The sequence below is a fragment of the Alligator mississippiensis genome, chromosome 5 (assembly GCF_030867095.1).
Source record: "Alligator mississippiensis isolate rAllMis1 chromosome 5, rAllMis1, whole genome shotgun sequence".
In the NCBI taxonomy this organism is placed as follows: Eukaryota; Metazoa; Chordata; order Crocodylia; family Alligatoridae; genus Alligator; species Alligator mississippiensis.
In genome coordinates this window covers 185,318,302-185,330,476 of record NC_081828.1, presented here as the reverse complement: position 1 = coordinate 185,330,476, position 12,175 = coordinate 185,318,302, and the positions used below count along the sequence as shown (strand labels likewise).

The following is a 12,175-nucleotide window of genomic DNA, read 5'->3' as shown; positions in this document are numbered from 1 at the left end:
ATTACAAAAATTAGCAGGTTTTACCAAAAATTAAATATCATAACATAACAGGAAAGTGGAAGAGAAAAAATACTGATATGCATTCTACTTTAAAAGTTTTTGTAATCATTTTATCAAGAAATATTTTTCTTTGAGGTATTAATGTAAAAATCAGTGGAAAGGTAGAATATTAACTAAATTCACAAATGTCAAGGCTGGCTCCTCTACTGGTGCCAAATTATATAATTTTTAACAAGATTAGACTCCATTAGATTACAAAATTGTTGTTTAAATTTTACTCCTAAAATTCACAGTTCATGCTCTGAAAGAAAAATCACATTTTTCAGTATGTTAAACTCAAACTGGAAATGCTGTATTTTTCAACAGTCTGAAAAAATCAATTTTCCTTTTTTATTTACTGAGGATTAACAGTATGGCTAATTGTGTCCAAATGTCAAAAAAATTAGTCTCTAATATCCCAAGATATTTATAATGACATGTCGTATTCATGCCTGTAAGACCTCTATGTGCATGGAGAATTAAGATCTGCAAAATCAGATCTTAAACTATACATGTTTAAAGAAACCAGCAGAAGCATTAATCAGATAAATATGTTTTTAATAGCATCAGTGTATTCAATACAAAATTAATAGCATACTTTGTTATATATTTGCTCCTTACAGATAACGTTATTGTTATTTGGACAGACATCAGGGTGCCTGAAGGTATTAGAAAGGAAAAAACACTTAGCAGCAACTGCTTTTGAGTATGCCGCTTCTGCCAATTTACATTTGTTGGAATGCTGTATACCTGCACTATGCTTTAAAGTTTAATACAGTCTTTATATTCAGTCCTTCAAAGAAGTGAACATTTTAATATAAAGCAACAAAACTTATGCATGGTCCAACTCTCTTCTAATTGAAAGTATGAGGAAAAAGTGAGGAAAAACACAGGCAGCATGGATTTTCAAACCACTGCTCCCAAGTCATCTTTTTTTTTTTTAAATCACTCATACAGATCCACATTAAAGATTAAGCACCTGTATAATTCTTAAGGTGGTGACACAGCACTTAATAAATTAATGCATACAGAAATGTTTTCATAAGAGAATCAGAACAAGATGCATATTTATTTACATACACTACTCCCTTGATACCTCCAAGAGTCAACTTTACAAATATCCACAACAGTAGAGAGCCAAAGAAGAAGTTTTAAAAATAATGAAATTGGCTCTCCAACCCTATAGTCAGGAGATGTCAACCAACTGCTTGTCTAAATGCAAAGCTGAATTCATTTTGGAAGTCCAAGAAAAACAGACTCCCCATGGCTTCTTTAAGCTACAAATTACTGAGTTAACTTCGAAAAGGGTGTTACCTTTTCTGAAAAATTCTCCAGCCTCTTAATCTCAATTTTTTATAAACCTATCTTCTACAGAAAAAGTAGAGGAAAGGAAACTGAAATAAAATTCCAAATTATCTTCAGCAAAAATCCAAAACAATAGGACAAGATGCTCTAGTTAAACACTGTTTCCTCTGTTTCCATGACAATCACAGTAGTTAAAAAGATAACATTAAGTGATAAATGGGGTCCTGTCCAAAAAATTTCAGTCTCATTTCACAAGCCTGAAATTTTAATTTCAAAGTCACCAAAATAAAAAAATCCTCTCTACATGATGCATGTTATCAAGTCCTTCTATACAAGGACTGAAGACAGAAGAACCTACAAGCTATACTTGATAAGTGGAAATAATTAAGTAGAATATATTGCTGCTGTCAGAATACACTTATTTAGTTAGCAAACACTCAAAAAATATCAAAAACCAACGTTGGTAAAGTAAACAGGCCACTGGCCACAATCCACATAGAGAACCTTTTCTATTTCAAGAATGGCATTTCTTGAAGAACTGTGAACCTTTACTGAAAAAGTATCATGATTTAAGCTTCTAGTGATCCTCAACCAGGGTCCCACAGGACTTGCCTGCCTTTCAGGAGTGCCATAGTGTGTCACACTATGTTAGCACTGTTAGGTGTGCAAACATGATTCACAAGATAAATCCATGTATTTCAAACAGGAAATCATAGTGTTAAAAGCATTCTTAGCTCTTCTCATCTTTCTGAGTCCTTTGCAACAGAAATACATTATTTTCCTTTAGTAAAAATGGAAGGAAAACTTAGAAGACAATGACATTTGCTGAGGGGTGCCTTGAATCTAAAAGGATTGAGAACCACTGCTCTAGATTAAATTATTCTAAACCTCAATATAGAATTTGACCGTGCGTTCTTTGATCTGGAAGCTCAAAGAAATATCTTGCAGGTTCCACAAAATGTACAGGAGATCAAAATATAAGAGGTAGCACACCCAAACTAGAACTATGGAAAGAGTGCAAGCCTTCCTTTCTTCTGAACATGTAGTAAGGAAATCAAGAAATACATAGGTAAAATATAGTTCCAGTCCATTAAAAGAAGGCAAGCTGGCATCTGTCAGCAAGATCATATACTTTCCAGACTTTGAAAATAAAAATGAGGGGAGTTATTAAAATGTTTTTTTTCTTGTAACAAACAGTTCTATGAGCAGATTATCTTCTCCTCCTGAACAAAACCAGTGTTCACTAGTATCCCTCAGGGGCTATTTTTATTGCCCTTCTTCCAGCCTAATTGTCTTTCCCTGACGAATGAAAAGCAGTCTTGTAGTTTTGACAACGTGCAGCAGCTCCAAAGACCCAGCTTTTTCTGAGACATAGGTTAAGAATGAACACTTGTTTTATTTACACAGCAAATGGCTGAACTGCCATCAGTTAACATTCAACTATATAATTCTTGATTTACTGTAAAGAAAGCTGTCAGAGCCCAAAAAATACTGATCATGGTTGTAATGCATTTATGTGAAGTGGGTATTTTAAGAATTCCTTCAAGTTTATCTTTATGACCCTGTGCTTGAAACAGAAAACAACTTACTTAGAGTGGCATTCTCTTTGATTAGAGGGGGTTGAACAAGCTAATCATCCAAGTATAGGTATTTATGCACTTCCTAAACTTCTGAAAGTGAACTGCCTGGACTGACTTGCATTTTGTAAACACTTGTGGAGATGCTGAAAGTCCAAGAGATAGCACTTCATAATGTAGCTGAATGCTTCTTAACTTTAAACTGAAGGGACTCTGAATGAGCAACTCTGACAGAAACATGGTAGTTTGAAAACTCCCAACCAGAAGACCCACTCCAGTCATAAGTGAAAGGTAAATAGATACAAACATGCAGAACTTGAATTTCTAAATGTCTCAATTCAACTAAAATATAATATGATACATAAATCTTTTCTTTGACCTCCAAAAACAGATCTCTGAAGAGGGACTAGGAGGTAGCATTGAAGTAGAATCAGATTGCTTAGCCTTCTGAATGACTTCTAGAATACCATAATCCATACCCATTCCACTTCAAACTGCCAAGAAATGAATAAAACTGAAGGCTGAAACAGAGAAGGTCCAGATAAATGACTGGCTTGATTATTCTTGTAGTTGCATATCAAATCTGCTGGAGAACACAAGTTGATGCAGCAACTTTTTAACAGGGCCTATTCTTCAATTTACGATGTTTTTCAGGTACAGTTCTTTGATAATTAAGACCTAGCAACAGTATCTATGGAACCTGAAGAAAGAGATTATGAAATAGACTGAGATCTCTCAGTTCCTAAAATTTCCGAGACTTCCTGTTAAGTCAATCTGAACAAATCAATATGTAGATCTTCCATATATAACTGTAACCACTCCAACATACCTGGAGATGAGATTCCACAGCATTATCAGTGATAAAGGTTAACATCTATTTGAGGTTCTAGAGACAACTTGCTTGTCCAACTACCTTTTTTGCTGGTCTTCTACTGTTGCTTTGGACTTGGTAGGAAATTCTGACCAGTGTTAGCCAGATGACTCTCAAATTCCATCACACATGCTGGATACTTTTAGGTACCAAGCAGAGTTTGTGCCTTCTTTTGTGAAGTAGGAAGGGAGAAATGAACAGAAGAGAAACCAGTCTGGCAGAACTAAAAGAGGACCTAACAAAAAGTTCAAACAAAATAAAGTTGAGCAATCCAGACCCAAAGGTAAAGACATGAATGCACCAGGATATGTACCTTGGGATAAAATTCTACAGATAACAGCCCTGGAAAAGGCAGTGGCAAAGACCTTCATTCACAAGGATCTCACCCATCAACCCTCATTTTTCTATTTGGGCAATATCTCCTCTGTCAAGTAAATTTTCTCCTTTTCTTTAGGACAACTGATAAGCCCCAAATGCCTCAAAACAAAAATGACACTCAAACACAGCAAAAAAACAAACAAACAAAAAACTGCAGTTTTCAACAAGATAATATTTATGGGTTCAGCCCAACATACTTCATAATAACCTGGTATACAAAGTAGACAATTAATATTCTGTAACATTAGTCATTGTGGGATCTAGAAACAGTGTAAGCAGGCTTTGTACAAAACCTGAAAACATTCAGTCAAGTATCTCTCCTTTGGGCTCTAGCTCTATAAAGTTGCATGCCTTTTCCTTACCAAACAAAAAAGCCATAGACAAGGCACTTTGTGGACATTCTACCACATATCAAATACTTTCTGAAACTTACTTGCTATTACCATCCACACTTTGATAGAAAGCTAATCCAGGAAAGGCTAAATAAATTGTCCAAGCAGCTGCATCAAAAATCACATCTAGGAACCAATGCTCCAGAGCAAATAGTTAATTTTTGCCTTCACTGATCTTTCTGGCCATGGGTAAAAGTCTAAGCAGGAGCAGATGCATCCTAGAGACCAACACGTGGCTTCACAGATGGTGTTGCCAGCAAGGCTTTGACTTCTTTGACTATGAGGTGGTGTTCCAAGAAGGACTACTGGAAAGAGATGGGGTCCACCTAATAAAAAAGAGGAGGAACTGTGTCTTTGTATACAGGCCTCCTAAACCAATTTGGGAGGGCTTTTAACTAGGTTCACCAGAGAATGGAGGCAGAATCCCAGTGGTAAGTTAAGAGCCAGGGGACCTGAATAAAAACTTAGTAAAAGGAAACAATGGAAGCCTTAGCAATGTTCTCAGGGAGAAGAAAGGATGATCCGATACCCAAAATGTTTATATACTAGTGCAAGAAGGACAGGGAATAAACAGGAAGAATTGAGATCTTCATACAATGGAGGAATGATAATGTAAGTGCAATTACAGAGAGGAGGTGGAATAGTTCACATGACTGAAATACTGTCACGAATGGGTATAACTTGTTTAGGAAGCATGTGGAAAGAAGGAAAAGTGTAGCCCTTTATATAAAGGAGATGTACGCTTGTTCTGAGCTGTGGTAGGAGGTAGACCTGATGGAAGCTTCTGGGTGAAGGTCAGAGGGGAAAGAGTAGTAGGCAGAGTATCATAGTGGGCATCTATTGTAAACCACCAAGCCAGAAGGAAGAAGTGGATGAGGTCTCTCTCAAGACTGCAAGAACAAGCTACCCCAATGAGATGGAAGAATGGGAAGTACAACAGGAAACCAGCCTGGCCAAACAGCAATCTCTTCTTGGAGTTGAAACTCAAAAAGTAGAAACTATAAAAAGTGGAAACTAGATCGGAGTACTATGGAAGAGTGTTGCACAAGCATACAGGGAGAAAATTAGGATGGCCAAAGCACAATTTCAGATGCAGCTAGCAAGACAAGAAAGGCGATACAACTGGATTCTGAAGAAATAAGATGAAGACCAAAGAAACCATAGGTCCCTTAGAGAATGCAAAGGGCAAAAAAGTAGTTACTGATGATGTAGAGAAGACTGAATTATTCAATGCTTTTTTTTTTTTTACTCAGTCTTCATAAATAAAGCTTTACTTGGAGTTACTGTGTACAGTTTTGGGTCTCTCACTTGAAGATAGATGTGGACGAACTAGAAAAAGCACAAAGTGCAACAAGAATGACTACAGGCCTGAAAAGCATGACTTATGAAGAAAGGCTGAAAGAGCTAGGATTGTTTAATCCAGAGGAAAGGACACTGTAGTGGAATTTGATAACAGTCTTTAAATACCCAAAAGGCAATTATAGAGGAGAGAGATTTTTCTGTGGCTTTGGGGCAAAGGACTAGGAGCAGTGGCCTCAAACTGCAGCAGGTTAGAAATTAGGGTGAACTTTCTAACTGTGAGGGTGGTCAAGCACTGGAACCTCTATCCTTGGAAATTTTCAAGATGTGGTTAGACAGACCCTTGGCTGGGATCATTTAGTCAGGGATGTCCTGCCTTGGGCAGGTGGCTGGACTAGATGACCTTAGGAGGTCCCTTCCAGTTCTATTTTCCTATGATCCTATTTTAACAACCCAAATGTAAAACACTTTCAATCGAAGGGAGAAAAAAGAGCAAATGTTGCAGTGCTTCTACTTCTGTGGGCAAGCAGCATTGCTGCTAAGTGCATCAGGACCTAAGATAGAACAAAGGCAAAAAGTGGAACAAATTCATCTCATTTATAACCTTAGGCCCAAGCATTAAAGACCCATGATTAGGAGCCCAAGGATTGCTAACTAAATGCTGCTATTTTAGACAGTTACAGGATTGGTAAAAGCAACTATTTATTCCATAAATTAAGATCTACAGATGCAACTAGCAAAACAAAAAAAATTAATAATTTTCTGTACATAGGCACGTAATGCAGACTGTGATAATGACAAACTACTAAAGGTACTAAGATCACATAGGAAAAAAGAGAAAAAAAGTTACGACATGGCTATGAATTTATTTTAGTTATATATGCACACATGAACAAACAAACCTTAACCTAGAACATGGGATCTCAACCTCTGACCCACAGGTCATTATCCAGTTTCCAGAGCAGAAGTAGGCAAAATACAGCCTGTGAGCTGGATCTGACTCACCAAGGAATTTTGTCCAGCCCATAGCAGGTCCTTTGGTCCTGCCCAGTCCAGGCACAGAGGGCAGCCTGGGCTGTGGCATGTGAAGCTGGTCCCACTGTCTCCAGGCATACAGTAGGGCTGGGGTGCTGTAGCACAGCAGCCAGACTCACTTCTCAGTATCCCCAGCGGTGGACCCAGAAAGTGGTGTTCAGAAGCGGGACAGGTGGGCAAGGCCAGGATCACAGGGCGGAAATGCAGGGTAGTGACAGCACAGGGGCCAGGGCACAGCGGTGATCTGCTCACTGCACATCCCTGAGTCAGGAGCAGGTTCCACGGGCAAGGGCATGCGGGGAGTGGATCGCGGCTCTGCCCTGGCCCTACCCCCATGCTGTCACTGCCCATAGATCCCAGACCTGGGCCCCACCCACCTGCAGCCCCATCCCATGTGCCTGGCCACACACCCTGCCCAGGTGGGTCCTGGCCAGTCTCTATGGAGACCCCAAGATAAATAGGGTGGTGACAGCATCGGGCCAGGGCCTAGGGCAAAGCCACTATCTGCTCCCTGTGCACCACTGCCCACAGAACCTGTGCCCATCACAGGGGGATGCAGGCAGAGGATCACAGTTCTGCTCCACGCTCTGCCAGGATGGAGCCAGGAATGGGAACCAAGGGAGCAGCATCTGGGAGCAGGCTGGGTGGGTGAAACCAGGCTGGGTTTGCGGAGTGGTGACAGTGCAGAACTGGGGCCCTGTGATCCCAGCTCTGTCTGCCCATCCTACTCCTGGATACTGCTCCCCACCTGCCCAAAGCCCCACCCCACCCGAGCACAGAGCAGAGCCATGATCTGCTGCCTGCACAGCCCTGCGATGGGTACTGTTTACATGGGCAGGGGTGTGTGCAGAGCAATCATGGCTCTGCCCCAGGCCATGGTCCCACACTGTCACCGTCCCATGATCCTTGGGTCTCTATGGAGACCATCTGGGACCCATGCCAACAGGGCGTGCAGCCAAGTGAATGGGATAGGACCGCTTAGGGAGTTTTAGTGAGAACTTCTTGACCCATGGTCAAGAAGTTATCTCACTTGAGTTAACCTGAGTTAACTTCTTGACCCATGGTCCCTCAGCTGTACCCATCTTATCCAGGTGTTGCCAGTTCTTAGTAGAGGATATTTTGCCAGCTAGAAGAATCATATCTTTGTCCGGTAATGTGCTCAGAAATTATAAATCCCACACCCCTATCTAAAGAAGAGGCCTGTCTGTATTGTCTATGCTCTGAAAACCATATTTACCACTGACAAGAAACAAAGTAAACACATCAAAAAATTACAAAAACAAGAACAATATGTTAAGATGCAGACAGAGATGTAAGAATAAACAAATAAAAGAAAATATCAGAAACATTATTTTATTTTATCCCTGAGCTCTAAAAATGCAGCTTCCACTTCTGTAGAAGCCAAACTCTTCTCTCAGTCTCTCAGCCTGCACTGCCCAGCTAAACCAGTGGGTGACTAAAGCATCCTAGCTGCTTGCAGACATTAAAAAAACAACAATAAAACAAAAAACCTGCTCTTTACCAGAAGCAGCATGTTACTTCAGCCCAGCTCTGCAGCATCTGTATAGATCAGGCATTCCAGAGAGGCTTTTTGGTGCTTTTAGCTACAGCTGATTCAATCAGGTAGATAAATGCACCAAAGCTGATTCAATCAGCTGTAGCTAAAAGCACCAAAAAAGCCCCACTAAAGCACCCAATCTAAACAGACATCAGATGAGCTGGGTCCAACTGAGGTGCTGCCTCTTCTGGGCATGTGCTGGGCTCAGTGCAGAAACATGCTGAGTTTTTTTTTCTTTTCTTTTAACAACTGCAAGCAGCCCTTACGCCCAGGAAACTTTGAACAAGCACTGCTTGCATGGCCGGGCTTAGATACCGGTTTCTTACCTGGCCATTTGTGTACTTTTTTCATTGAATTCTTGGGGAGGCCATAATATATATAACTTCTTTGCCATGAATGACCACCTACTTATCATACTAGAAGTCTTTCCTAAACGAATTACAACCAGGAGAATTTACATCCCTTCAGACCTAAAGGCCGCATCCAGATGAGCACAGCGATGAGGTAAGTTGTGCCGCAAACGTGTCTGTAGTGCCACATACTGCATATTTAGATGTTCTCCATGCTGCAAGGGCGCATTGCCCGTGCATGTGCTGCTCCACTCCCCCCACCCCACAGATTTTTTTGACTCCTGGATATCCAGGGGTCAAAAAAGCCTACAGAGAAAAAAAAAGCAGAGCAGTGCACACACAGGCAGCACGCACCATTCAAAAGCAGAGCTGGGCCGCCCAGAGCCATGCTCTGGCTGCCAGCCAGGCTCCACACAGCAGAATCAGCACTGCTGCAGCCCCGGGAGGTCCCCAAGTAAGGCTGCTGGGACCAGTCCAGTATTGCCTCCAGCCTCCCCTTCCCCACCCAGAGTAACCTGCCATGCACCAAAGTACACAGGGCACGGGCGTTTCCCAGGGTACACCGCCGCTACTTGTCCCTGGGAACCCAAACTTCCACATTCGTCTGGACATGCCTAAAGATTGCTAATTTGATATCCTTGGATATCATGTATCCCACTAGGCCACCACAGTCATTTACTTATTTGCTCCAAAAAGTCTTTGGGTAGACTGTTCCCCAACAAACACTTCTTCTCTTTGACATAGAAGTCATCATGTCCTGTGAGAATAGGGAGTCACATCACCCCATCATGTAGCAGGCTTATTTGAGTAAGTCATATATGAATTCCTAGTTGTTTACTACTTGGAAATGTGAATAGGAAAGGAACATTGAGGTTAATCATTGTTCTATTAACTGTCACAACCCAAGGGTGTGATTTTGTTTGTGCGCGCTTCGGCACTGCTAAATTATTTCCCGCCACTCGGAGCTTTCTTTGCAGGGTGCATTTCTTAGTTGCAAAGAGAAGTGCACGGTGCAAAGGAGTTCCCGCCACCCGCATGCAAATTTGTGTCCCACTATTGGCCAGTTCTAAATTATTCCCACGTGGCGGCTAGCGATTGGCTTGCTAGCCGTATAAGAGGCTTGAGCGGTTTCCACCCAAGTTGGAGAACTCCAAGGAGAACCCCCGCAAGGGAGGACTCCACAACCATCTGGAGGAGGAGAACTTCACGTCTCGTGAAGATCTCTAAGCGCTGCGGAGCCTATCGAACCCAGCGCGTACCTTAAGAAGGCTACAGGGGTCTGATCAACCTCTGGCCTCTCCCCGTCGCCAAACGATCCCTCGACGAACCCCTTCCCTGCGCGCAAGTTCCACGGAGCCTAGCAAACTTCGTGTGAGTGTATCCAGAGCTCTTTCTCTGAGTTGTTTTCTTCGGTTGATACGACGGGCTCGCGTGTTTAGAGCCTTCAACCGGATTGGGCTAGAGGTTCACATAGAAGGAACTCTTGTCCGCCTCTCTTCTTTTCTGTCTGTAACCGCAACTCAAGCAAGTTTTCCTGCCTGCACCATGACCATCTTCGGTGTAAGTAAAATAAACTTTAATCAACCGTTAAGCGTCAGTGCCTAATTCTAGTCCGCTGGCCTGCATTCCCCGACCCGCGTGCCAGGGCTGCTGGCCACAGCCCGCCGCGAAAGCCCCCCGAGGGCCTCGGACCGCTCCCGGCCCGCACATTAACCAGTGTTGGGCAAAATATAAATTTACATTTGTATCAAAATACCATAATTCATAAAAACATGCAAACAATACAACTAGACATGTCTTATCCCCAGGTACTTACAGGCACCAAACACCCTATATCAGTAAACCTAATTCAGGAAACATGCATAATATTCTATGGAGTACTCCAAAATACTCCTGTTCCTGGTGTGTGGGTTTGGCCCCTCATAAATTTCAGAGGCAGATGTTTTTGAGCACTATAAAACAGCCAGCAACAATACTATACTACTGGAAACATAACACTCAGCTTGCAACCAAAGTATACAGATATACAGCTCTTCTAATTATATCCTAACATAACTGAGATCACTATTCTTATCTGTTATAGTGGTAATAGTTAAGGTTGATCATAAGTCTAAAGAACAATGTTGCAAAACAAATTGTTTATTACTTCGGTAAACTTTCACTTTTGGTGTTGAAATTTAGCAGAGCCTGAAACCAGGCTGAGGATGAATAAGTTTGAACAAAGTGATTGAGTTGCTTTTGAGGAGACAAAAGTGAAAGTTCTTTTTGCTACAAATGCAATATATATTTTAAGTACATTTATAATGCCTAGATCCAGTTCTTAGGTACGATACATGTCTATTTGTGGTACAGGGAAGTGTATTTTGAATAGGCAATTTTAACAGTCTGAATTTTACACTATTAAAACTGCAAACAGTCTGCAAAAACATGGTGATTTAATATAGAGCTTTGTTAGTTGATGTATCTTCATAATCTAAGGGTACTGACCATGCGTCTAGGATGTGTAGAATTTTGTACCATACTATGTTTAGAAATCCTGCTTCATCTACTGCAAAGAATTAGAGGAAGAGGCATCACTGCAAAGGGAAGTTTTTCAGACGACAGGAGAAATCCTGAAAGTACTAAATAGTCTAGAGCAGTGGTTCTCAATCTTCTTTGTACCAGGACCCATTTGTAAATACTGATGACCAGTCCCAACCCATGGTCCCGTGGCCCTGCTGATGCCCCTCACTTCCAAACCACAGACCCCTGCCCCCCCAGGCCATGCTGGTGCCCCTCACTTCCAACCTACAGCTCCCTGCTCCCCCCCCCGCCAGATGGGGTCCCCCAGGTGCCCCCACCCTGCTCTAATGGAGCAGTGTCTCTGGTTCATGGGGGCGGCAGCGGAGCTCCCCCCTCACCCCCCTCCGACCAATGTCTCCTGGGCACCCCACCTCTGTGAGTACAGGCACCAGCCCCAGTGCTGCCGGCCCAGCCATGCAGCTCCCCACCACCCCCGAAGGACACTTCCCCCCACCTCCTTCCCCCACTGGAGGAGCAGACACCTTACCCCCTACCCTGACAACCTCCGTACCCAGCTACCTTCCCCCAGTGCCAGCAGCCTTCCACCCCCCCCCCACCCTCCCACACATCCCCTCATCCCCTCCACATCCACAACCACCCTCAGACAGTCCCCAAGCCATGGACCTCCAACCCCAACTTCCCATACACTTACCTGCATCCATCTGATGGGGCTGCTCCCACAACCCTGCCTAGCTGTATGCCAGTCGCATGCGCATGTACACGCAGACACGTGTGCACCCACTTCCTTGCAGGCTGGAATGCTGTCAGCCTGCAAGGTGAAACCCACACTTTCCCACATTTTTCTGGGA

At 42.5% G+C, this 12,175-nt stretch overlaps 1 protein-coding gene across 8 annotated transcripts in view; it reads right to left on the bottom strand.

Annotated features, from left to right (window-relative positions):
• MLLT10 (MLLT10 histone lysine methyltransferase DOT1L cofactor) overlaps window positions 1-12,175 on the bottom strand; it is a 250,625-nt gene that overhangs the window by 137,277 nt on the left and 101,173 nt on the right. The gene's annotated exons all lie outside the window — the stretch shown is intronic.